Raw genomic sequence first — 26,000 nt, forward strand, 5'->3', positions numbered from 1 at the left:
AAAAAGTATTCCCATACACTATCTGCCTTCAAAAAAGGGGAAAACTTCACAACTCTATATGTTGCCAGGTTTAGGCCTCCTTTTTAAGCAAAGACATTTAGGAAAGTCTTCAAATCATCAAGTTAAAAAGACATTTCTGAACTGGATAGCTGTTAATGGTATTTCTTGGGTTCAGGTTGTGAGATGAATGTGAGTGGAAGGTTTGTGAAAGTAAATGAATGCAAATCGTGTGCATTTACGTGTGTGTTGGTGCCTTGGTGAAGGGTGAAACAAACCCCTAGCTCAGTGGGGGTTTGGCAGTTTATGAATCTGGCACAGCAGGAGTTGGTGGTGTTTCTGTCTGTTTGGCTCTGTGGGAGTTATTATATAGTTGACTCAAAACTTCTTTCACTTATTTAAAATGTAGTCTAAGGGCTCAGTTTTACCAAACATGCTGTAAACTGAATGATTTGAGAATGCTGATAGAGCAGTGGTTCTTAACCTGGGTTCGATCGAACCCTAGGGGTTCGGTGAGTCGGTCTCAGGGGTTCGGCAGAGCCTCCGCCGTGACATGCACGGCTCATTTTGTGCACCAGTAAAAAACATATATATGTCTTGAATTTGAAAAAAATCTTATTTTATTTTTCACTAAAGAGGGGTTCAGTGAATGCGCATATGAAAATGGTGGGGTTCGGTACCTCCAAAAAGGTTAAGAACCACTGTGATAGAGGATCTATAACTTTTTATAAAATGTATGTTAATTCTGATTAGTTTTGAGTACAAACTTACCTGATTTAAATGTGGCTAGTGTCATTCAGTAAACAGCAGCACCAAGTTTCTAGAGGTGCTACTCGTCTGAAATCGCTCCATGGAAATCTAATTCCAAGAGCATGTACTGTGCTCTGTGCAGGTTCTCCATGAACCTCAAATAATGGATAATAATAATGGATTGGATTTATATAGCGCTTTTCAAGGCACCCAAATCGCTTTACAATGCCACTATTCATTCACTCTCACATTCACACACTGGTGGAGGCAAGCTAGATAGCATACGTGTACTTTTGTTTCAGATTCACTGATCTCATCGTTGATAAGAGCTGGATTACATCCACATCCTAGAGATTTAAGGAGTTTGCAGTTGAAACGTTTACACTTTACCAAGCCTGAACACATCACATCAGGTGAGACTGGGAGTGTGTTTATCACTTTTTATACATTCTTCCCTGTGAGTACCTTGAATTTCTCCACAGGGCGAGTCTGTCAACGCAGAGTTTACATCCTGAGGTGAGGGAAAACATTCAGAGGAGGCAGCCGGACATTTGGTGCATGTCTGTTTGCTATCTTGTGCCAGTTTGGCCAGTTTTTTTGGCAATACTAACATAATCTTTGCTCACCACCTGGATCATTTATCAGATTTGGCTGTCTGCAACTTTGCCTACATTCCAAAAATAAAAATCAAGGTGAAGTATTGACAGATGTGAGCACATCTACTGCCAATCGTAGCGGCACAAGTGCAACCGTACAAAACTGGAGTTCTAGTGAGAAATCAAGAATAGCTGAAGTTGATGTCGGCCAACTTTAAGTCAGGCCTGGCTTTTGATTTCTATAAACCTTTTCTCAGCACGCTTTGATCACACTTCATATAACGAAATATGTTACTTTAAAATGTCTGACCAGTATAGTTAACCATACTTAAGCCACCCTGGTCTTTTTTTAATTCACCGTCCCACCAATGTTATGTTTGTGCTGCTGCAACAAGCATTATCAGTTTTTCTGAAGCATCAACATTGGTTTTGCTTGCAGTAATGTTTTTTTGTGAGCTCACTGGAAAATTCACTCTTTGTATATATTTACATTTTTTCTCTTTTGTTTCAGCTGAGGAAGTACTCCACAGTAGATACCATTTTTTTTTAGTTCACATTACTTTGCAATATGCTTTCAGTATTTACATTTTCGTGGTCCTGTAACAGTGGCATTATTTTCCTGTTTGTGATGATGGATATTAGTCTCCAAGCTAAACTTACCCACACAGATGGCAGATTAAAAATCATGAAATGCTTTCACTGGCACATGTGTGAAAGAAAACGGCAAGGACAGATATTACCGTTTAACTATGAGGACCTCTTTGTGATGTGAAATGAGCTGTATGTAACTTGATTTAGTAAATCAATGATATTGCAGTCACAGCCATTTCTTTTGCCATTTTTTAAAAGTACATTTTAAAATACTTCAATAAGCCAATCTATAAATATCTATTTAAACAGCATTCATAATCCATTTATGGATATATTTGCTAAACTGTTAATTAGCAAATGTTTCACTTAAGGAGTTAAAGACTTAGATCATAAGACTGCATCAACATCTGTTGATAGCACAAACAAATGTGGGCGCGGTGTCCATTCAAGGTCCAGATATCACCACCCACTAATAAACTGGAAACAGCAGAGTTAAAACAAGATGGAATTTAAATTTAAAATTACTTTTAAAGGCCAGTTTGCTTTGGAAAGGCGTTTGATAGAAGTGCCTCCTGTGTAAATATCTTATGTAAACCTGTAAAATATAATGCGACACAATGTGACAGCTCTCCGATGCATATGTATATAGAGTTAAAGAAAAAAAACACTTTTACCTCCCTAAACTTTATTCAACTATTCTTTATTATCAAACTGCAGCTTATTTCCCAGGTGTTGCTTTTTGAACTTTATTACAGTTCATTATTAGTTATTATTAATATCAGGCTATCATCCACAGCATGTCTTTGTCCTGTCTTCCTCCCCTCACCATAGGTTTTCCTTCCCACTTGTCTCATATGATTGTCGGGGTTTTCTGTGTTTTTGCTGTAATACTGTAGGGTCGTGACCTCACAAACAAAGTGCCGTGTGGCAACTGTTGTTGTAATTTGGCGCTGTATAAATAAAATACAACTGAACTGAACTGGATTAAATTGAATTGAAGGGTGTACTATAAAACACAAAAGTGGGTCTCATTTTACCTGGTACTCTCAGAGGTACCTTACGCTGAACACATGACCTGGTTTAGGAGCAGCTTATGTTCTGGCTTTGAGTTTGAAATTGGGTTGAAATTCCACATTTGTGGAATTAATTATTGATTAATTCTTGTATTTACAGCATGTCGTAAGGGTAATGGTGGGTTAATACATTTGATCTACATTTGACCAACATTTGGCAAACAGGCAACAAGCCTCAAATGATTGGCAGTTCATACTGTCCATTGTGCTTTCCTAGTATACATATTAATTGCGTGATGGAGAAAATGTATAAATACTGATATAAAGTCATTCTTTTCTGCTGCTAAGTCTCTTCTACAATGTTGGAAGTGCATCTCCAGATTATAAAACCGATCAGTTTATTTACCGCTAAGAATGCAGACTGAATCAATAAAATTAATTTCACTTTGAGCAACAAACTAAAGTGACTTTCATGTCTCGTTTATTATGCAGGACAGTAACGTTAATGTGTCAAATTCAAAGTCTCAGAGCTCTAATATTATGTTAGAAATAAACAGCAACATTAGAATAATTAACTCAGTTTAATCTAAATCAACAGATTCATGATTTTCTGCTGCATTCATTTCCTGTGCACGCTCATTTTTTATGTGGGCGTGCACAGAACCTGAAGAGGAAAGCTGGGCTTAATGAAGAAAGCTGGTAGCTGCTATTATCATAGCTGTTTTCTCTGACTGTGGTTTTAGGATTTCTCAAGCCAGCTAAAAAAAGAACGCGTGGCTTTGTCAAACGTCCTTCGTAATATCCCTCAGGTGTTTCTCTCTTTTCTGCAGTTAAGCTTGGACTGTTTGTGTTGACCGAAAAACCATTTTACATTCTCCTCACTGTTTCCTTTTTTATCTCCTTATTTCAGAAGACAAACTCAGCAAAGATCCCACAGTTGTCCTTTTGGATAACAGCAACAACAAAAACCCAGAAGTCTCTTAGCTAACTCCACTAGAACCCATTTAGAGAGTTGGAGGTGTGTGTTTTGTCTGCTGTCTCAGATGGTATGATTGCTCTTGAAAACACTCGATTGCTGAAATACCTTGAGAGATGGTGTGTGTGAAAGAAGTAACAGGGTGTCTGTTGGACTGTGGATAACAGGATATGATCTAAAGCATTGCCTGGGATGAGCCACTCAACCAGTCTGACTACTTCACTTGTTTTCCCTCCTGCTGAGAAAATTATCTTTGTTTCTCCTTTCAGCAGAAAGCTGCTTGGGAATAGTAGTGCAACATTTTGTTGTGTACCTCTCTCCAACACAGAGGTTAGCTACAACAGACTGCAAATGTGTGAATGTTTCAAGGGGGCTCTGTGTGGTGTTATATTGCTCCCATGAGAAACTGCTGGCAGTTCTTTAGGTGAATTCATTGTGGAACAACTTCTGCTTTATGGCAGTTTTTTCTCTTCAGAGTCATCTGGAGAAAAAAACACTTATAGATATACTTTTTTGTGTAACATGCCTACCTACAAGGTTAGAGAATGACCTCCTGCAACAACATAGACTGCAAACATGCACCAGCAGACACACACATGCACACACACATGGTTTATGTTTACTATGACTGTATACAGTAAAGGAAATTCTTGATCCTCTGCTGAATTTGTACAAAGAAACCAATGGTCTCTAATTTTTAGGGTAGCTTCATTATAATTGAAAAATCAAGCAAAAATCCAGAAAAAATACATTATATCCAGGGTATATCACTCAAATACATGCAAATCAGTTTAGAAGCATTTATAAGCACACTGTTAAAGGACATCAGTGTTGAGACAGTAGACTTCCACAATGGGCTACAAGACCATCAACAAGAAGCTTAGTCAGAAGGTGACAAATGATAATTAATAATTAAGAAATCAAGCAAAACTCCAGAAAGAAGGTGACAAATGCTATTTGTAGGTGGAAGCAATATAAAAAGACCATCAATAGCCTTCATGCTAGAACTCAATGCAAGACCTTGTCTCAAGGGGTGAGGATGATCATGAGAAAGGTGCTGGATTAGCCCAAAACTACACAAAATGAGTTTGTTAATGATCTGAAGACAGTTACCAAGAACACCATTGGTAACACATGATGTTGTTATAGACTGACATATTGCAGTGCAAAGTCTCCCTGTTCAATAAGGCACATGTGCAGGCCTGTCTTAAGTTTGCCAGTAAACCAGATTTGGGAGAAATTGCTGTGGTTGGATGAAACCACTATCCTGTCTTTTAGCTTCCACCCTGGCATCAACAACTGCCGTGTTTGGAGGAAGAGAAATGTTGAAAATGACCTGAAGAAAAACCCCCGAAGTCAAGCACAGCGGTGGAAACATTTTTCTTTATGCTGTTTTTTTTACCTCATTACATTGAGGAGTCAATGTACCACAAAATCTGAGGACCAAAGCCTCCGTCCCTCAGCCAGAAGAATGAAGATGGATCATGAATGGGTCTTCCAGCCTGACAATGACCTAAAACATAACACCAAGGCAACAAAGAAATGCCTGAAGAAGAAGCACATGAAGATCATGGAGTAGCTTAGCAAATGTCCACCCCAAATCCTGTAGAAAATCTGTGAAGGGAGCTGAAGCTTTGAGTTGCCAAATGGCAGCCAAGAAACCTAAAGGATTTAGAGAGTCTCTGTAAAGAGGCGAGGACTAAACTCCTTTTGTCTGTTTGCAGCATGTCCACTCCTTAAACAACATTCACATCACATCAAAGTACTCATTTTGAGGGGTTTTCAGGTCTGGAATCTGTGATGTCTCCCTCAAATAACTGCATCCTTTAGGCTGGAGAAACACTTTATTTAACTAACACATGAGACCAGGCTCAGGATACTAATCTGTGTACCGCTGATGTTGAAAACTTCTTTCATAGAGTCTGAGGGTAGAAAATAAACAAAATAAACAAAACAAACATCAGTAACATTGGTATTTTTCATGCAATCTTCAATACTGATGACCAGTGATGGGAATAACGGCGTTACAAGTAACGGCGTTACTAACGCCGTTACTTTTTTCAGTAACGAGTAATCTAACTAATTACTATTCCTATCGTTACAACGCCGTTACAGTTACTAACAAGAAAATGCGGTTCGTTAATATTTTTCAACAAACAGACGGTTGAAGCTGTGTTCAGTTTAGCGCATCTTATATCAGTTGCACAGAAGTAGCTGTAAGTAATCTGGACGCTACAGCTTTAAGCAGCTGCGTGCGCTCCCGCGGACGGTAATCACGATCACTGTCTAGCACAACACCTGGAGCTAAGTGGGCAAAACAATGGCATGAGTGCTGCTGTTTGACTGAGGAAGATTAAAATAGTCGTGGTAAGCCAATCACATGACCACTTAAAGACAAAGCAACAAGGTGATATATACCAGTTTTTAAATTGTGTTGATAGGCCACGTAAAAACAGAGTCATGATAAACAATATATACGCGGAGTTTTTTCCTCAATGATTTCGTCACGTTTACTGTCTAAGGACAGCGCAGCGAGCACTCTCTGCTTATGAGCAAAAACGAAACAAACAAAAAAAAAAACGGGGAAGAGAGAGAGAGAGAGAGTTTTGAGATGTGAGAGATTTGTGATGTTTAGCGTGTTTGGAGTGTGTAGTTAGTGTGTAGTGTTGTGGATCGTTTTGTGTTGTGTGTCAGAACAATGAGGTGACTGCTGTCTCCAGGTAGAAACAGGAGCGATACACCTGCTGCTGTCAGACCTGCAGGTATCAGGCTGTGATGTTCTCCTTTATAGAGGACAGAAATTATTTTTTTGGAGTGTCACAAATAATTTGTGTGGCATCTTATTGAATGCAGAACAGCTGATTGTTCTTTAAATAGTTTAAAATGGTTATTTAAAAAATCAAGGTAAAAGGTAAATAACTTTGTTTGCAAAACTTGTGCATAGGATTTTTAAAATTGACAATTTATATTTGTACTTAAAGTTATGAAATATGATTCAAGAAACATGTTTGTGGTTGTTACAGTAGAAAATATAACTTGTTCTACTCTGATTTTATGTTTTTTGCCTGATTGTAGATCAATTGTGTTAATACAGTACGTCAAAATGAAAACATAACTGTAAATTCAGACACGTGAGGCTGTGCTGAAAACGATGATACCAAACAAAGCAAAGTAGATCGTTTTTAAAGGTAAAATGTGGAGGAAACATCAAAAGTAGTTAAAAATGGCCAATTATACCCTGGACCCCAGAGGGTTAAACCTTTTTTTAAAGTAACGCAATAGTTACTTTTCAAGTAATTAATTACTTTTAGAATATTGTAACTCAGTTACTAACTCAGTTACTTTTTTGAAGAAGTAACTAGTAACTATAATTAATTACTTTTTCAAAGTAACTTGCCCAACACTGCTGATGACATTCACACAGTTGCTAAGCTTAAACAAATTTTATTAATGTGTCTATCAAATTTCTCAACCACTTACCCAATTCATGGTCACAGTGGATCTGGAGCACATCCCATCTGCTTTTGGGAAAAGATCGGGTACACCACAGATAGATCACCAGTTCATCACACTGTGATTAATGCACCAGTGTATCACCAGTGTATCAATGTAACATCATCTTTTTCTCTAAAATCAAGTCACATCTCAAACATCAATTTAAAGATGTCGTCACAACTCTTTTCACTCTCAAAGTCTAAATAGACTTACTTTTGCCCCTCTAGGGATAAAAGTACCCAGTACACATGCACAGACACACACACACATCTCACATTCTTCACTGACCAACGTTGTGACACAAATATCTTTATCAAGGTCGAAATGCGATGACAGTAATTGTTACAGATTACCTGCCAATATAGGCACCACTACAGCAGGCATTACAGTTGTTAGGTCTGGATAATAAGATTGTGTGTGTGTGTGTGTGTGTGTGGCTCCATTCACCTTCATTCATCTCATGCCTCTTCAAATTGATGCCATGTTGACTTCACCTACAAGTCCAGTGAAGACAAATGAACTCAGCATTGACTTCCCCTCTGTTTAGTTGATGGATAACCTGACAGATGTCTGACTGATGGCTGATCAGTGATTCCAGTATGGACTCATCCACTCCCAGCATCCCTCACTGAAACAGAACACCTTAAAAAAAAAACTGAGCGACTCTGTCCACATTTGGAACAAAGGCAAATAAACACAGGAAACGAAAATATATTTATCTGATATTCAGGTTATATATTTGATATACAGAAACTCTGGTAGGAAGTTAGTGGATGTTTTGTTCTGGGTATATTCTTTTGTACGATCAGCACCTTTAGTATGTATAGCTTTGGTTATGGGATATTTTTCCCATAAACCTTTTGCATTTTTCATTCAGCTTGAGTAAATGTAATAGAGTTGTGAAAGAGCAGTTTAACCATGAATTATTTAAACCAAAGAACTGATAAAGAAGGAAAAAAAAACTGCACAGGCTTATATAGAAACAAAACACTGTGATTTGAGAGGTTGGGGTGCTTTCAAATTGAGTGCATTGATTTGGATATCACGTAATTTACACAAAGATAAGCCTTATTTCACAGAGAATAGCTTAAAGACGTTATTAGAAATATTTCTGAATGTAATCCATGCAACATGTTTTAGATAAGTTGGAGCAGAGGCATAAAAAAAAAACCACTTGGTTTTTCTCTGGGCCCCAAGTTCATTTAAGACAGCATCAGGAAAAGTGTAAGACTATTCAGCGGTTTGCTCTCATCTAAAGAGGACAGTGACCATCAGGCTTTTTAACATGGGCAGTTCATAAACTACAGTATGTAAGCCTTGCTTCTAACTGTGAACTCTAACATTTTAGCCCTCCCCCAACCTAAAAGTCAGTGCGAATGGATCCTTGGGTCTGTTCATAGACAGTGTAAAACGTGGACGTAGCCACCTTGATGTCCAAATCAATCTTCAACAACTGTTTGGGTTGTTGTAGCAGGCTGTAAACTTGCTTTCTAATCATGCAAATTTTGCCATTTTAACACTGGAGTTTATGTGGATTGGACTTCCATCTGGAACCAAACTTAGGTGGCACCTAGAGATAATGCAGTATTTGCCACTTTCAGGTTGGCTCAATTCTCTTAACTCTTTCTCTTTTTCTGCCCTCGAGTTGCTTACATTTTTATCTGATAGTTTTGGACTGATAACGCTGTATAAACAGAAGAAAAGATCAGATTCTAGAAGGGAAAAAAAAGAAGGAAATAGATTTTTTTTTTAAAAAAAGATGGTCCTGAAAACACTAAACTAAAACTATTTCATATTAGGTCTCTTGTCTTTGAATCAGCAGTCTGGGCAGCCAACCCGATGTCACAGCATTGGGTCCATTTTACACTTTGCAACCAACATCTCAAAGAGCAAATTCTGCATTATTCTTAAAGAACTGTCGTCTACTTACCTCACCCGTCTCCCTTATCCCAAATCATGTACATTTTTTTCCCCTCGTGCACCGTGTCATGCTGTTCCCATTACATTGATTCCCACCAGGGAGCTGCTCATTGCTGCAGCAGCCTCACACTGAGCAGTCAGATGGTGCTTGTTTAGGAAAGTAACAAGTCAAAATTACAGACACCCTTCTCCTCACAGCTTCCCAGGATGCTTCCCAGACTGACCACTATTCTTCATGGAACATTGCCATTTTGTAACCACTTTTCCACACGAGCCCTCTCAAGTTTTGAAGCATATGCAGACATGCACCCAATGATAAACATTGTGGTGTTTTGCAAAGTGACACAGACCACGATTAAGCTGCCAAATCACATGTGAGCTGAATCTGATATGAGGTTATTTGCTCGTCACCATTTTTTTTTCATGCAATATCTCCATTATTGTGTCTGTTTTGTTCCTCCATGTAAAGCCTGCCCAGCTGCTTCATTTGGTACTTAGCTCTCTTTGATGTAGACAAATGCACCAATCAGTAACCCGCTCTTCTAATTATCCCAGTCTCTGTTGTGTGGCAGGCAGGGACCTGCCCCTTCTCATGCGGATGACACTGATGGTTGATTCAGCTTCTGTTTTTTTGTCCTTTCTGTTTATTGCAGGCTTTCATTGCTGACAACTGGCACATGATCTGAGAACATCAAATTGGAGGTAATTATTCCCATTGTCTTGTGCTCTGCAACATAGACTGTGCATGAAGGTGACACACACACCTACACACACTCAAGGACTTGTCCAGCTTAAGAGATACATTGCATGGCTTCGGGGGTGACATTGTGCTTCTGTGGTGCACATTAACTGGTACAGAGAGAAGTTTATTCATATGGGTAAAGTGACCATTCTGCTTGCTTGCAGGTCAGGTCACTACGTAGCCCGAGTGTTTATCTCTGTCAGCATGCCCTTCACCAAAACCACAGGGCTGCTGCTTGCTCTGAGGGTGGTCATTCTGTCTGTCTGATGATATTATTAATGTGCTTACAGGCAGCGCAGGTTTCCAACATTTTTCATATTTGAACATGTTTCCTCGTTCATGTAAATGCTGTTTCTGTTGGAGAGTTTTGTTTACGCACACGTTTAAGGCAAAGGTATAAACTCATCACACCTGCAACGACTTGTGAAAAGGACCGCTTTAATTACTGACTTTTTTTTATTAGTTATTTTTAATTAAAAATATTTAAATGTTCATATTTTATTGTATTTAATTTGAAGGGGGAAAAACACTAATCTTCTTTAGAAAAAGGACATTTTCTAAGAAAATAGTTTTTGAATATATATCCAACCAAAACTGTGAAAACATGGCAACTTAAAAAATAAAAAACTAATCACCCTCAGTTCCCTTCTACAGTGTCCCATTTCTATGACATTGCTAAGTCTTGGATTTTATGTGTAGAACCTAACATTATACATGTACTGTGGGTGTGGCCAGTTGATTCTCCCTTTAGCTCTTAGTGGTATTCTCTTGTCTACAATGTAAACTGTAATATTAATGTCAACTGGCAGCACATGTTTTACTTTATTTTATTTTAAAGCTCTGACTTGCCCTAAACGAAATCCTTAAATAACTGTCTATGTTGTGCAAATGTCACAGATTCTGCACGCTTCACTGATGCCAGACCTCAGTCAGTGCTGCAAACAAACACAAGTCTTTTCTTCAGCTTCTAGGTTGGAGTGTGATAAGTGAGTCTCCTCACTTATAACAAGATCAATCTGGAACGTTAGGACGTTGCATTCTCTAATTACAAGATTAGCATTCAGAAATCTTGCACTGCTTGAGCTTCCTGCAATATAAACAGTATTTATGCCCTTTCAGTACACTCGTGGGACACATTTAAACAGTTATGAAATATTTATTCCAATTGTAGGATATCTACAAAACCGACACTTCACTGTTTGCATGCATGTATAAAGGAGGGGGGTGCACATGCTGTTTTTTATTTTCTAAAAGCTGATTTTAAGAGACTAAATAAAATCACATATGCAGTTAAGTTCTCAGTGTCTACAACCAAGTATGACTCTAACTCCCAATTTTTTTTTTCAGAATTAAAAACATGTTGAAATTTTTGAAACAGAGAAAAAGTACCACTATCACAATATAATGCAATATTAGCTCTTTTTGAATTTCATTTTTTAAGCTTGTAAAAGATGGGCAGAGGTTTATCAGTTTGCAAAAAACTGATGAACCTCTCTCTGAACAAAGTGCATAAACATAAGAATTAGGAAGACTTTTATATAATTTCATCATCTTCAGTACAAAATATCATCAAAAGATTCTGAGAATCTGTAGAAATCTCTGTGCGCAAGAGACAGAAATCAATATTGGATGCTTCTAGTCTTTGAGTCCCTGAGCAATGCTGCGTTAAAACAGGATTCTGCTATGGAAATATGAAAAGTCACATGTGAACGGAAATGCCTCCATCTTCTCTGGACCAAAGTTCATTTGAAATGGACTGAAGCAAAGTCCAAAACATATATCTCATACCACCTCCCATCGAGTGTAAAGCAAATAGGGAGGCAGGAAAAGTAATTTTTCTACTCAAAGTCATCATGCCTGCTTGCTCAGAAACCATTGACACCACACTTAAACATCCTGTGTACTGTGCCTCACGTTTAAAACACGAGTCCTTCATGTCTGAAACAGACTCCACAAGGTTTGCAGAAGTATTTTGCTGATGTGGAACACTATGGTAACCCAAGACGCTTAACCTGGGAAACCAAGCAAACTGGCCTGAAGGGGGTGTTATACTATTTTATGACAACTGCGTTGCCATAAAATATGAAGAAAATGAGTGCCTGCTTGGTAACTGATGAATCTGGTATGAATATGTATTAGAACGTATACAATATTATGATGGATAATTGACTGGGTCAGAACATGTTCAAAATCACAGGTCTTGTTTGGTGTTATGTGATATTTAATACTTAGTGAACTTGGTCCTCAGACATTATCCACTAATGGATATTAAATATTTAGATATTGAGTTTATGTTACAATATCAGAGCAAATACCGAGTGGTGTATTTCAGATTTGGTACAGTACAAAGCAGTGAAAGCAGTGGACCGAATGACACCTACACAATCATAGACAAAGAAAAAGGGTTCATGGATATGACAGCCGCTAAAGCAGAGAAAAGTTCTTGCAGAAAAAAAGTGAGTTAAAAAGACAAGGCATGAAAGGACAAAATATTTGACTGACAAGTGATCCTTGGGGAGTTAGGCACAATGCTGCCAAACGGAAAGAAGCAGGAATCACACAGATTTCCACTTTAAATGTCAAAAGCTGCTATGCAAATGAGGTGTAATGACCCTCTGCCCTGTCAGTAATAGATGTGTAGCATTTTGGAATGAGCTGCTTTATATGTTGATCTCTTGATTTCTTTATACGTTGATTTCTTTCCATTTGAAGCAATGACAGCATTTGTCATGAGGGGTGGCACGTCTCCTGTTGTGTCACATTTCCCACTGACAGATACGTGGAGATTTTCCCAGTGTGTCACTTCCAGTAGGAGGAAAGTACCATTGATCCACGGTGATTGGTGTACAACGCACTAATTAGGGCAGGCTTGAAACAACAGTCACACTGAAAAGGACCGCAAAGGTAGGAAGGCTTTCCACCATGAACCAGTAGTGACCAATCGGATGTTATAAAATTAAAACAGATGATTAAGATCTAACGTTAGCTGAGAGCAGTGGTTCCCAAATAGTATGAAGAAGCATGCTGGTGTAGATTTTGTTTCAACCCTGCATTATAATTCACTAAAAAGTTATGAATACATTTTATATATTTGTCCACATTCCCCAATACAGAGGTGAGTTCTATGCCTTTAAAACAACCTTAAAAAATCTGTCTTCAGTCTGTTTGCTCAACTGCCATATCGAGTAAATTGCACATCCATCCATCTTCTTCTGCTTATCCGGGGCCAGGGCCCGGGGGAAGCGTTCCCAGGCCAGCGGAGAGATATAATCTCTCCAGTGTGTCCTGGGTCTGCCCATCAAGTCCCCATGCCATGGAGTAAATTATTAGAGTATAATTCAGGCGACTAAAAACTGCGAGACACTCTCACAAAACCTACCTGTTTTGCTGACTTCGTCTGGCCCTTATCCACACGCATCATCTGTCAGAAGAAGTTGGCTAATGCCATCCTAGTACCAAGCAAGCTGAAGAGGCACTTGGAAACCAAACATCCCTTCTGAGAGACACTTCAAAAGAGCCTGGATCTGAACCAGAAGCAACAAGCCTGCTTGTCAGATGGCGTGAAGATGTCTGATAAGGCGATGAGGTGAATTATATGCTGGTAAGGTTTATTGCAAAGCAGAGGGAAACTCAAAATAGTGGCTCCTTTAAAAAATTGCAGATGCAGTGCTAGGTTATCTGACAGTACAACCAACATACGCAATCCAAAAGCACGACACGTCAGACACAGACACAGAGGTTAGTTTGTACAAATATGAAAAGAGATGTGCCTTGAAGTTTTGACCTTCCTTTCAGCGTGCCTCGGGTACTTAAAGTTTCAAAACCATTGTTCGTGAACAAAAGGGTCAGTTGTTTTGATACTACCATTCATATTATATCTTTGCATTAATACTATTAAATGTTATTAAAATGATTCTTTGCCATTTGGCTTATGCTCACAGTTCGATCTGGTTTTAATATACATATTATTTCAAAGGAGATTTCAAAGTCTTGCTCATTCTTGCTAATAGCAGTTAGGCTTTCAAAAAGTTTTCATGCCTCAGCTGTAAAAGGATGAAGGGGTATTGGCTTTCCGACAATACCAGGTGGTGGGTGGGCAGTCGAATGGGCAGCATGGAAACCGAAGTTTGTGAATGAATTACTTGGTAACTTGAAAATGGAGCGACGTAGGATGTAGGAATTGATACAACAGGTTTATCTACCAAAAAAGACAAGTTCGGATCTCAGTGACCTCGACCTGAAAGGTCAGGGGTCAAGTTTTCTGAAAGTTTTCTTAAAGTCTTGTGAACTCAAGAATGAGTTGATGTAGGATTGATTTAGGCGCATCTAGTAAAAATCTCAGACGAGTGAATCTTAATGACCCCGAACTCATAGGTGAACTCACCTACGAACTACGAAGGTGAGTTTGGGGTACTGTTAGGCTGAGAGGTAGCGCGGTAGTCGATCGTGTTGATCTACCAGTCATTTTAACTGTGTGTGTGTGTGTGTACGTGCTTGTGTGTGATAGATATATTTTAAAAAGTGGTTAAAAGCAGGGGCGATTTTAGCCCATTTTTGGGGGTGCTTCAGCACCCCCCAAAATGAATCAAAGCACCCCCAAAGATTTCTTCCTTTTTTTTTGGACAATATTTGCTGTTTGTGTGACACACTACTAAAAATATAAAAAGCATTCAGTACTTGGTTGAGACGTAAGATTTTAACAACAAAAGTATACATAACCCCTCCCCCCTCCCAAAATGGTTTGTTCCAGCTCTCCCCTACTCTGGCTCTAGCGCTGCGCTCTTGCTGCCAGAGCGATGGTGGCTGAGACGCAGCGGAGCGGAGGTGTAAGTGCCTGGCTTAAAACAGGACATATTAGCTGCATTTAACCTTCAGTTACTCTTTATATAGTTAGGTAGGAGTCAGACCATGTTTCTTTTTAGCTGAAAAACATTACACCAGGTAACCTGCAGTGTTGAAAACGTGTTTTCCCACGATGTTTGCTACCCTATAATCCGTCCTGCTCTGTAGTAAAATCAGCGACATTTGACCATCGTGTTGCTCCCATTGAAATGTATATAACCTATTTAAAATCTAAAACTTAAGTAGCCTACTGTTGTTACCACTGTCCTGTTTGAAATGGATACTAACTAGCTAACTGACTGGATGCCCATTAACCTTATAACTCCTGTTGTGTGTGTGTGTGTGTGTGTGTGTACAGAGAGACAGCCAGGTTCATAATGGATATAAGGAAGTTTTTTCAAAAAAAGGAGCCACATTCAGGTAAAAGTGTAAAATCAAATGGTCCGTAAATCAAGAATAATGTTGGATCAGTGTTTCAATGTTTATATCTTGTATTGGTTGTTCATGTGGTTTGGTTATTTTCCTTTTGGTTGAAAGTACACTGAGAGAGGACTTTTTGTTAGTGATCTTAATAGTATTTTTTTCATATTAATGTAATTTTTCATCTAATTGAATACAATCTATTTGTGTATGATTGTCAGTCCAAAGAGGGAGAGAGGAAAGAGGGGAATGTGAGGAGAAAGTACAAGGTCAGGAAGAACCAGGTAAGAAAACAGACAGGGAACAGTGACAGGCACAACAGAAACTGTTAAACTGACAAAGAGAAAACCTGATTTTACTCACACAATCAGGAAGTTGTGTTCTCCCTATATTAAAGCTGTTATACAGAATCTGCAAAACAAACTGGGTTGAAACATTTTTGACCCTCTTTAACAACATTGCAACATAACATTATCATTGATTGGGGAGATTAAAATCAATGATATATTTTTATGTAGTTCAGCCACAACTCTACTGAAACCTCAGCCCGTAATAGGTAGGCCAACTTTTGGACCGTCCAGTACGTACGGTACTGGACGGTATGATGAGTGATAACGGAGATGAAGACAACAGACAATGAGGACAGGGAGAAACAGGGGTTTAAATGCACCAAGGAGACAGTTATAGAGATCTTGGGACAACTGGAGACATTTAAGGATGCAGGGACTGACAGAGACAGGGAAGAAGTCTCATTGTGACAAGTAAAGTTTATCTTGCCTGGCTGGGCAGCTCTCTGGGTGCTCAGCACCCCCAAAGCTCTGATCCTAGAATCGCCCCTGGTTAAAAGTAAACATATAAAAAGGACTGCAAGATATTCGTGTGCATGTGTGTGTGTGTGGATACATCTAACACGTTTTGAAACTTCTAAAGACAAAAAAACACTAAATCTGTTAAGTCAGTAATCAGGTGAGTACATTGCATCACATAATGAAAAACACATGCACATTTATGCACTTTTAATTTAGAGGTATGAGAAGTCCGCTGTGTTGTGGTTAATTACAGAAATAGAGAGAGTGAGAGGATGAAGAACAAATAAAAATAAAAATATGGGAATGTGAATTTTAAAGGACAGCGAAAGAGAGACAGAAAGACCGATAGAGGAAGGAGTATTTGCTAGTCGTGCTGCCATCATCCTGCCAAGGCAACTCGGAAAATTGCTTTGTCTATATTTAGCAACAAAAGACAGCAAGGGTCTGATGCACACACATGTACACGCACGCTCCTTGGCGGGGCCGTGATTTGCAGTTGACCGATGATCAAAACAGCATGGTCAGCTGTATCTTTTCACATGCGCGCACACACCCACACACACAGTGGCTGGTAGTTGATAGTGTGGTCTGAAGTGGATCGTGCTCATTAGGTGGGGTTTCAGATTGGGTTCTATTTATAGCCGGGAGCAGGCAGCAGGCTCAGCAGTAGCAGCGGCAGGATGGAGGTGTTTGAAGTAGCACAAGCCTCCAGTGGGCCATCCTAACGAGATGCATCCGGAGCCGATCGCTCTCAGAGCTGCAGGAGTTCGACTCTGAAAGTTAGCCTGGTGTGGCTTAGTATGATCCAGGTCAGTTAAATATAACACTTTTATTTGATGGGATTTACTTAGTATTGTATGATGAAAGAAGCTATTTCTAACAGCTGGCTCTGGCACAATGAATGTAAAATGCCCTGTTGCTATGAGACACAGGTCACTCTATCTTTTCCTAAAAAATCAACAACAAAAAATCTGACTTTTTTTTCCAGTTGTTGCCGTTTGAGTATGTGTTCAAGTGTAGTTGTGCCAGAAAGCCACAATTTCTACTTTTTGAAACGATGTTTCTAATGTTTTTTCCACACTTGCACAGATGGTGTTATGTCTGTGGTGTTGTGGTGTTATGTCTCGTTGATGACTGTTTTTAATTATAGGTTCATGATTAAGAACAGAACAAACAGATCAGGGTAAGATGATGGGCAGCTAGAACAACTTCGCCATCCTTCTGAGTGCAATTCTAGTCAACCATATAAGAATCAGGTTTTTATGTTGCTCTCTTAACTCTACCTGCTTTATACAACATGTGTCATTCACACTAGCACCTTTTTTTCCCTAAGTGCTTGCTATCTAATAATAATGTATACTTTATTGATCAATGGGGGAAAATTCCTCTCTGCATTTAACCCATTCACTCAGTGAAGCACTGACACGCTGATGGTTGCATCAGAGACTAATTTGGGGATTAACATCTTGCCGAAGGATATTTGGCACCCAGACTGTAGCAACCAGGAAATGAACCACTAACCTTCCTATTAGTAGATATCTCCTGAATTCTAGCTCCTGAGCTAAAGCTACTCCATAATGTTGGCGGTGCTTTTGTGATATATGTGATTCAGCTGGACTGATAATTTAATGCAAACTGTCCAGCTCCCCGACTCTATTGAGCACCAAACCAGAATCGGCAGATGGCTTTGATAAGATGTCTCTGAATAATAGGATGTCTTCAGGTGGTTGTAATCATAGATCCAGATTTGCTAAACAGAGTAACAGTTCAGGGTTTCACACAAAGACAGTGGTCACCAAGAAAAACAAAATTCACTTTCACTGTGTTTAAATAAAAATTCATTATTGACAATTAATTGATTATCTGACCAGGAAGCAGATGCAAGCTCTTTTCAAAAAGATAGCTGTGAGCAGCATCGGGTTGGCTATGCAGTTCAGCACAGTTGCCATGGCAATGTTTTTCGGGGTTTGAGGTCCGAAGGCCATCTCTGTCAGTTTTTCCAGAGGTTAGATAGTACTGTAGTAGTTACTTAAGCTTTTAAATAGAATCGTACTTGGTGGTCATTTCTATTAGGTTGGTATTTGTCTGACATTATTATGAAGACAAAAGACAAAGCATCAGTGCTAAATAGGCAAAGTTCTTCTTTACTGCTGTCAAAGCATTCAGTGCACTTCTGTAAATAACTTCTTTTAATGGTCATTTGAAAATGTAAAAGTCAGGTTGGTGTTTTGTAAAATGAACAATGTCTAGCTCAGAATGATATTTATGTGTTGATAAAACACTGAAACTTTGATGATATTTGTCATAGTCTTTGCTTTTTCTGCATACTGGCTGACAGGAATGTTACTGGTTTTGGTTATAAGTAAAAGTACTAAAAAGATTGATTTTCAATCTAATAAATTATTGCTGTGTAAAATATATAAATTTTACACTTCTTGTCAGTCGACCCAGTAACAGGTTATATTTCACTAAATGCCATCCTCATTTTGTCCCAGAGGAAAAGTCAAAGGATCACAAGAGTCAGCAGGTCTCCTATCCATCCATGTTTTTCTATATTTCAGTCTGAACCGATCAGCGGATGCTGCCATCTCCCACAGCCGCGCCACCGTTCTCTATCCTAACAACTCTTTCAGGTAGTGCAGCTGGATCCAATTATAGCGATCACTAACAAGCACCTTCAGCACCTCCCAGTTACATTTAGGGTCTTGCTTGGTGGGTCTAATGTGGCCTTAACCAAAGGTAACAACTTCAGTAAAAACCAATGTGACCGTTAAAATTGTTTACATCTATGAATCAGAGTGCATTATTAATTTAAAAAAGTCCTTCTGGAAATGTTTGAGCTTTAGTAGTTTCTCAGACAGTAAGAATAGAGTTTTGACTGATCTTGATGTTTTGTTTTGTTAAAAAGTCATATTTTATGAATTATAAACTAATTGACAATAGTGATAAAAAGTGATTTTATTTTATTTTTTTTAAGCACAACAACTGGAAATGACAGTTTGTAATTGCCATGAATCACTTGCACCAAGCAAAGTACTTCAGCTTGAGTGTACTTGTTTTTTTGGCCTATCAGGTCTATCAGTGCTTGGTAAGAATCCATTGTACATTCAATGATCTCTGTTAGTCTGCGTAATGCCCCGAAAGGAAAAAAGAAAAGAAAAGAAAAGGCTTTTGTGTCAGTTGTGTTATTTGGAGACTGGAGGTATCTTGACATCAGTTAGAGCACAGACAGTTGAGGTCTTATTTCTAATTACCCCACTGTTTTTTGTTTTTGTTTCTACATTCGTATTACAGTTATTGTTCAAACACTTTGTCTTCTCTTGTTCCCCACATACAAATGTGGAACTCATGTATCACCACGCTCTTAATTCTCTCTTGACCTTGTCGGAATAAACACAATTCATCTACAGTGCAGTACAAACACTGGATCTGATACAGAGGTAGGAACCAGATAAGACTGCACATTTTACAAGGTATTAACATTTTCTGCCATCTCCTTCTACCAACCTTCTCCTCTACAGGAGCTGTTAATCCGAGTTCTCCCTCTAGGGCTGATAAGAAATAGAAATAGGAGAAGGCTATAAAGCCATATAATACATCTTGCACTGCGATCATATAGAACAAGTGGTTGAGATTAAGCAGCCTAGATGAAATCCTCAGATGTAAAGAAACAAAAAAGCCTTTAAAAGTTTTAAAGGTGCATCTTATAGACGTGAAATATTCTACACTTGGCAGGTAATTAATAAATCAGACTAAAGCAACTGTGTCGTGTATATCAGCTTATCCTTATATCCAACTTGCTGTTTCATAGCTTCGGTGGATTAAAAAAGAGCAACAAATCCAGTTAAAGCTGTTATTTTAAATACATTCTGGTGTTTTAATTTGTTTTGTAAGTTTATGTTGGCTCAGCTGTGCGTTACAAGGAAGAGACGACTGCAAGAGGCAGTTGAAAATCCTTGAAAAGGCAAGTTCAAGCTTGAATTCAGAAGAAACTTGTGTTTTGCCCATCTGATCCCAGCTGAAATGCATTGAAGCTCTTAATGAGTTTTTTTTATGAATTAACTGCTTTAACTCTGAGTGATATGACAATGTAGTGTTCTTCCAATTTCCTGGATTTTTTAAAAATAGGATCGAAGTAGCTCTTAAATCTTGAAGCAGATCCGAAAGTAATACTGAGGAGGAAAGAGGAGTATACATCAGAAAGCCATGCTCTGCCTTCTGAAAAGACAGTGACGCGGGAGTGTCATTTCAAATGCCCCTGTAGATGTCATTTAACAGAATGAACATCTACAGGGGCATTTCCAGTTGACTGAATGAAATTACACTACTTCATCAGTGTTACTTTGTTAATCTTTGTAAAAGAAAAGGTGTGCATGGAACAAGAAGCTGCTGAAATCAGAAAGATACAAAATCAAGTATGTGATCCTTATTCGTTTTTTTTCTATAGTCCTTCCTTCTGTCCTGGATATTCTATCATTATTTCTGCAATGCTGCCTGCAGACACACAACGCCCTACTTTGGTACAAATCGTATTCCTGTTCTAGAAACAGTCGCCATGAGCGACATGGGCTAGAGGAGAGGAGGCATTGCTTGGCAGTTGCCTTAAAGAACCGTGTTTTGACACGGTCAGGTGGGAGATGTATTCTGTGTCACTAGTATTGCTGGGAGGATCCGGGGTGTTTTACTGTGTAAACATGCCTCAGTTTTCCCACTAATGCTTTGGAAATTTGAGCCCTGCAGTTTGTTGGTTTTTTATATGAGTTTATGTTATTAAAAAAAATGTAAATTCGAACTTCTGATTGGATTATAACGTGATATAATCAGCCCGTTCTCACTCCCGAGGCGTAACATGCCGACGTTTTGTCACGTCCCGGGGCGTTCGTTCTTTTGGTACGTGGCGGGTTATGGGCGAAATCCAGTGCAATGACGCTCCCGCGGTAATAGACGTTCCAGCCCTGTATTCCAGCCCTAAACCTAACCTTATCCCTAGCCCTAACCATAACCTTTTTCCTGAGCTTAACCATGACTTTAATGATGTTAAATAGCGTGTTTCTAAGTGATTTGAAGAAAAAGAGCGAACATGTGTAGATTGAGTCCATACGGTTCTCATATTTCCTCATTTTTCCGAGGTCGTCATTTAGGGACGTGGTGGGTAACCGAAAACGTAATATGTTGACGATTTGTCACCTAGCGTAAAATGTTACGCTTTGGGAGTGAGAACGTGTTGGATATAATACAGGATCACCACATTTTATCATATTGATGACAGATCTTGAATTACATCTATATAACTTCACCATGTTTCAGATTCTGAGAACATATAAATAGCTATTTAGCAAAATTATTTGATATATCAAAATATTAATTGATGACCACATTCAATTCAGACACACTAAACGTACACATTGCTGTTCTGAACCCAAGTTTGCGTTCAGAACTGCCTTTAGTGGCAGTAGTTTAGGAGGTAGTGCTGCTTAGATAGTAATTGAAAGGTTAGTGGTTCAATCCCTGGCTGCTCCAGTCTGCGTGCCTCAGTGTCACTGAGAAGGACAGTGAACCTCATGTTGCTCCCCAATGTGTACACTGCAGTGTGACTGGTAGGAAAAAAAGTGCCTGAGTGAATGAGGCATACTCAAGTAGAAAAGCACTGGATACCAGCAGTTAGGATCCACTCCATTGACCTTTAATTACTTGTTGTATAGATTCAAATGCTGGAAACATTCCTTGGAAAACTTGGTCCATTTTGGCATGATAGGTACGATAAATCCCAAAGGTCCTATTAGATGGACATGTGATGGCTGTGAAGGCCATGTCACTGTACTCACATGGCACTGTGAGTACAGTGGACCAACATCTCTGAAGAGTGTTTCACCTCTGTGAATTCATGCTACGAATAATTGAGGTATTTCTCAGGGCAAAGACAGAAACCAACAGGGCACTACTAATGTCATCACATGTTGCCCATATACCTGATGAATATCACGTGGACCAACATGTTGTAACTGAATAAATATTGCGACAGTGTGTGGGAGTTCAATATGACTGCCTTTATAAAGCTTTGTCCTCTGACATACCTGTCACTTATTTGGTAATAGTATCACGTGTTCTAATCAAAATTAGAAATATTTTATGAATTGATGCATATTTTTTGTAGTTGTTGTTGCTCAAAATTATGCAAGTGTGTTCAAAACAATAGAGAATGTAAAGGTAATTTATGCTGATTGTAGAAGTGTTGTTAATCATTCCCATTCTGCTTTGGACCTTTGAAGTGAGAAGTAACTTTTACGTGTTCAAAGAGTTCTGAACATGTAAAAGTTAAAGCTTTTCTTTGGTGAGAGAAGTTCAACAGGAGCGTGGACATAATGGAAGAAAACAGCTTCTGAGATTGACTGAAAAAAGGAGCTTTAAAAAAGAAAAAAGGCCAAGAGGGAGAAGAAGGCATCAGCCAGAAATGTCAGTTGCCATTGTGTAAAATACCAAGAGGGGAAAAAAAGAGGGATGGGTAAAGGGAAGAGGGAGAGGGCTGAAAGAAAAGAGAAAGAGAGGCTGTTAGGCAAGCAATTAAAGTGAAAGGAGTGTTCGATGGGGTGAAAAGAAACCGACAATGATAGGATGATGAAAAAGTACAGAGAGAAGAGGATGGATAGGAAAGGAGTAGAAAGAGCAAGGCGAGAGCTGGGAAAGATGTGAAGGCAGATGGGTAGCATAAAGAAAGAAAGGAGGCGTAGCAAAAAGTCGGGGAGAGACAGATTAAAATGTCAGAAAGTAGAGGGCACTTCTCGTAAACCCAAAAATCCAAACCTCAGTGCAAATATGAGAAAGAAAAGGTTCGGAGGAGCAGAATGAAGAAGCAAGCACGAAGGGAAAAACACAAAAGTGCAGTTCTGTTTACACTTACCATTTATGGAGCATGGAGCTTTGGGACTATTATGGACACATTATGGAAAAAGATGCTCCTAATTTGGCAAAATTGGGTAATTTGAGAGGAACTTTTCTTCTTCAATCTGTTCATTGTTTCCAAATTCCAAAGTCTTAAGAGCGATGTGTTCAAATAAAGTTTAGAACAGATTTGACAGGCTTTCAAAACAGCTTTAGTAAACCATGTAAAGACTATAAATAACTGAAAAAACAGCATTGTGGTTCATCCACCCTGCAAGAAATACAAATAAAACAGTGTTTCCTCTTTTCCACATGGATGGTTGAAATTTAAAGTCCAAAATTTATATCATTTTTTTTTGTAAATTGGATATCATCACATTCACAAATATAAAATTACATATATTTTGATGTTTATGTTGTCATAGCTCCTGCATGCCTCCATCTGTGTACACTACCTGTGTTACTATTTCATTTCCTGACTCAAACTTTCAGTTCTAAAAGTGACAGCTCGTGAAACAAAGCCGTCGTTAAAAGCAAAGTTCAGATGTTATATACAGGGCTGCTTTAAAAGCTGACACATCATCAGGTTTTCTGCTGACACAGCAGTTGGTGACAGACTACAACAACAACAGCCTACCACTGACTTTTTCTCAATTATGAACTATACTGCTTTACACACTCCATAATATGTCACAGATCTAAAACACTTCCTTCCTTTATGGTGACTTTAACCTCCCAAATATTAGTTTTAAAAAGTACTACAGACTGCTAGTGTGATTGCATGAGGCAATGGACTAGATTTCCTGCCTCATGATTTTACCAAAGACCAAAGACTGTCTTTGTACTCCAGTGTTTGAAGATGGTCTACTAAACACTGGATGTAAACATGGCTGTACCGCTTGGATCTAATTTATCCTAAGAATAAATTTGAAGCTTGAGTGAATTAATTATTGGGACAGAAAAGTCTGTTACAAAATCTAATGCCAGAGAATAACTCCATCAAATGTCTGGAGGTATTCTCCAGGCAAACATTAGGCTGTTGATGGCAGATCTGCTGGTTCTCGTGTTCTCCAATCAAGCTGCATGCTGCACAGAGCTCATCTGTGAGCATAAAAAAGAACAACTGGGAAGCTGGACAGACGAGTCAATATAAATCTATCTTGCTGAACTTACACATAAGCTTCTCTAGTAAATAACTGTTAAATTCTCCTGACTTATGTCTTGTTATAGGTTTCTTTGTTTCCCCGCTCCATCTGTCTTTTCTTCCTCTCCCTCCCACTCACTTTCTCAAGGGCTGCCAACAAACCCAGGTAGACACGTGTAGTTTAAGCTGCTACAGGTTTTGGCTGCCACGTTGTCTGTGCAAGGGTATCCCCAGATGGTGCACACTCAGATTTAAGGAAAAACATGTTACACTGCAAAGCTTTTCACACTTCTACCACTTTGGTGAAGGTGAGACAGAGAAGTTGAAAAGTGATCAAGGTGGGAAATAACTGCTACAAAGCTGCGTCGTGGGCAGTCGCAGACAAGTGTAACAACATAACTGAACTCAGGAGTGTACATTTTCACATGTCGTTGTTACTGGGTGAAACCCTTGTTTCTCCAAAATGTCATATGTTCAGAAAATATCCCCTGAGACCAAAATGACTGTTGAAAACAACAATTCTTGGGGGATTTGAAAGGTTGTTTCATAAGTTATCATAGTTTTTTACCACACAGGAGAGCTAAAGTGTGTTCTCTTTGTCATGTCCAACACAAGAAAGTAAGTATATAAATAAGATATATACAATATACTTTGCTTATACAAGATTCAAAAATTGTTTTATCATCAATTCGCTTGACTTACAGGACATATTAGAAAGGATTAAGGAACTCAAGGCCTCAGGTTTTAGATATCAACCTGGGTCAACACAACTGAATCAAACAATTAGTTCATTATTAGTCTCTGGAGAAGTTCAAGACATGTTGAAGGTGTAATTTATCCAAATAAATCAGCTGTGTTGGATCAAGGACACATCTAAAGCCTGCAGGACACCAGGAGTTCCCCACCCCTGGTATATACAATCGTTTCAATGATCAACAGCAGCAGGTTTGACCGTCGTGCAGCATTAAAAGATTTATCCCAGCTGCGACAAATTCTCAAGTAAGTTTCAGTAAGAGGTTGCAAAATGTCTTAAAACCGATAGCCTTTTAGTTGTAGCGCTGCTGACATTGTGACATGAACAGAAAAATGTCCTCATGTGATGACTTACACAATTATTTTAATATTTTTACATTAACTTCCATTGAAATGAAACACAAAGGTTTTCTTGTCAGTTCCAGCAGGAACAGGGAAAGTGAACCAGTGTTGCTGATCATCTGGTGGAGTGAAAAGCTGTCCACCCTGTAAATCCAATTCAACCCCAACAGCATATTTATATTTTGAAATATTTATGTGCAGCATTTTGCAAACTATGTTTAAAAAAAAAAGAATGAACCTGACCTGAAATTTCAGGACACCTTAAAAATCTGCAAGTTGCAAAGATACTTGTAGTAGTAGAATATTAACTGAGAAATGTTTCCATACTACAGCTTCCGTGTTTGGGTGGTTGTAGCTCAGTAGCTCGAGTAGCACAAAGGTGGTTAGTGGTTCATTTGCTAGCTGGATAGCAGAGCAAGACACTGAACCCCAAGTCGCTCTCTGTTGGAGAGTCAGTGTTAGTTCTATTCATCATAACTGCCCATATTGTGCTGGTTTTGTGACCATGTTCACTCCCAACAGTGTCAAGCACTTGACTTTATGGTCAAAAATGAAAGCATGTGTTCATTTCTCTGAATGTTAATGAGCTGTATCTGGTTGCTTGGGTAAAAAGAAAAGCCCTGCAACACAGTAGCTCTTGATGACGGCCAGGGAGCAGCATATAATGCCCCACGAGGAGTTGAAGACAACCGCAACATTGTAAAAAGTCATCTGTCGTAAGAAGTCCACAG

General features: G+C 38.9%; 1 long non-coding RNA gene across 1 annotated transcript in view; it reads left to right on the plus strand.

The window, feature by feature from the left end:
* LOC102799068 (uncharacterized) overlaps positions 1-26,000 on the plus strand; it is a 277,982-nt gene that overhangs the window by 219,718 nt on the left and 32,264 nt on the right. The window contains exon 4 of the long non-coding RNA XR_437403.3: positions 9,992-10,040. This is a non-coding gene — a long non-coding RNA (uncharacterized LOC102799068). The remainder of the gene's footprint in view (positions 1-9,991; positions 10,041-26,000) is intronic.

The sequence above is a fragment of the Neolamprologus brichardi genome, chromosome 6, assembly GCF_056152115.1.
Source record: "Neolamprologus brichardi isolate AB-2024 chromosome 6, ASM5615211v1, whole genome shotgun sequence".
NCBI classification, from domain to species: domain Eukaryota; kingdom Metazoa; phylum Chordata; class Actinopteri; order Cichliformes; family Cichlidae; genus Neolamprologus; species Neolamprologus brichardi.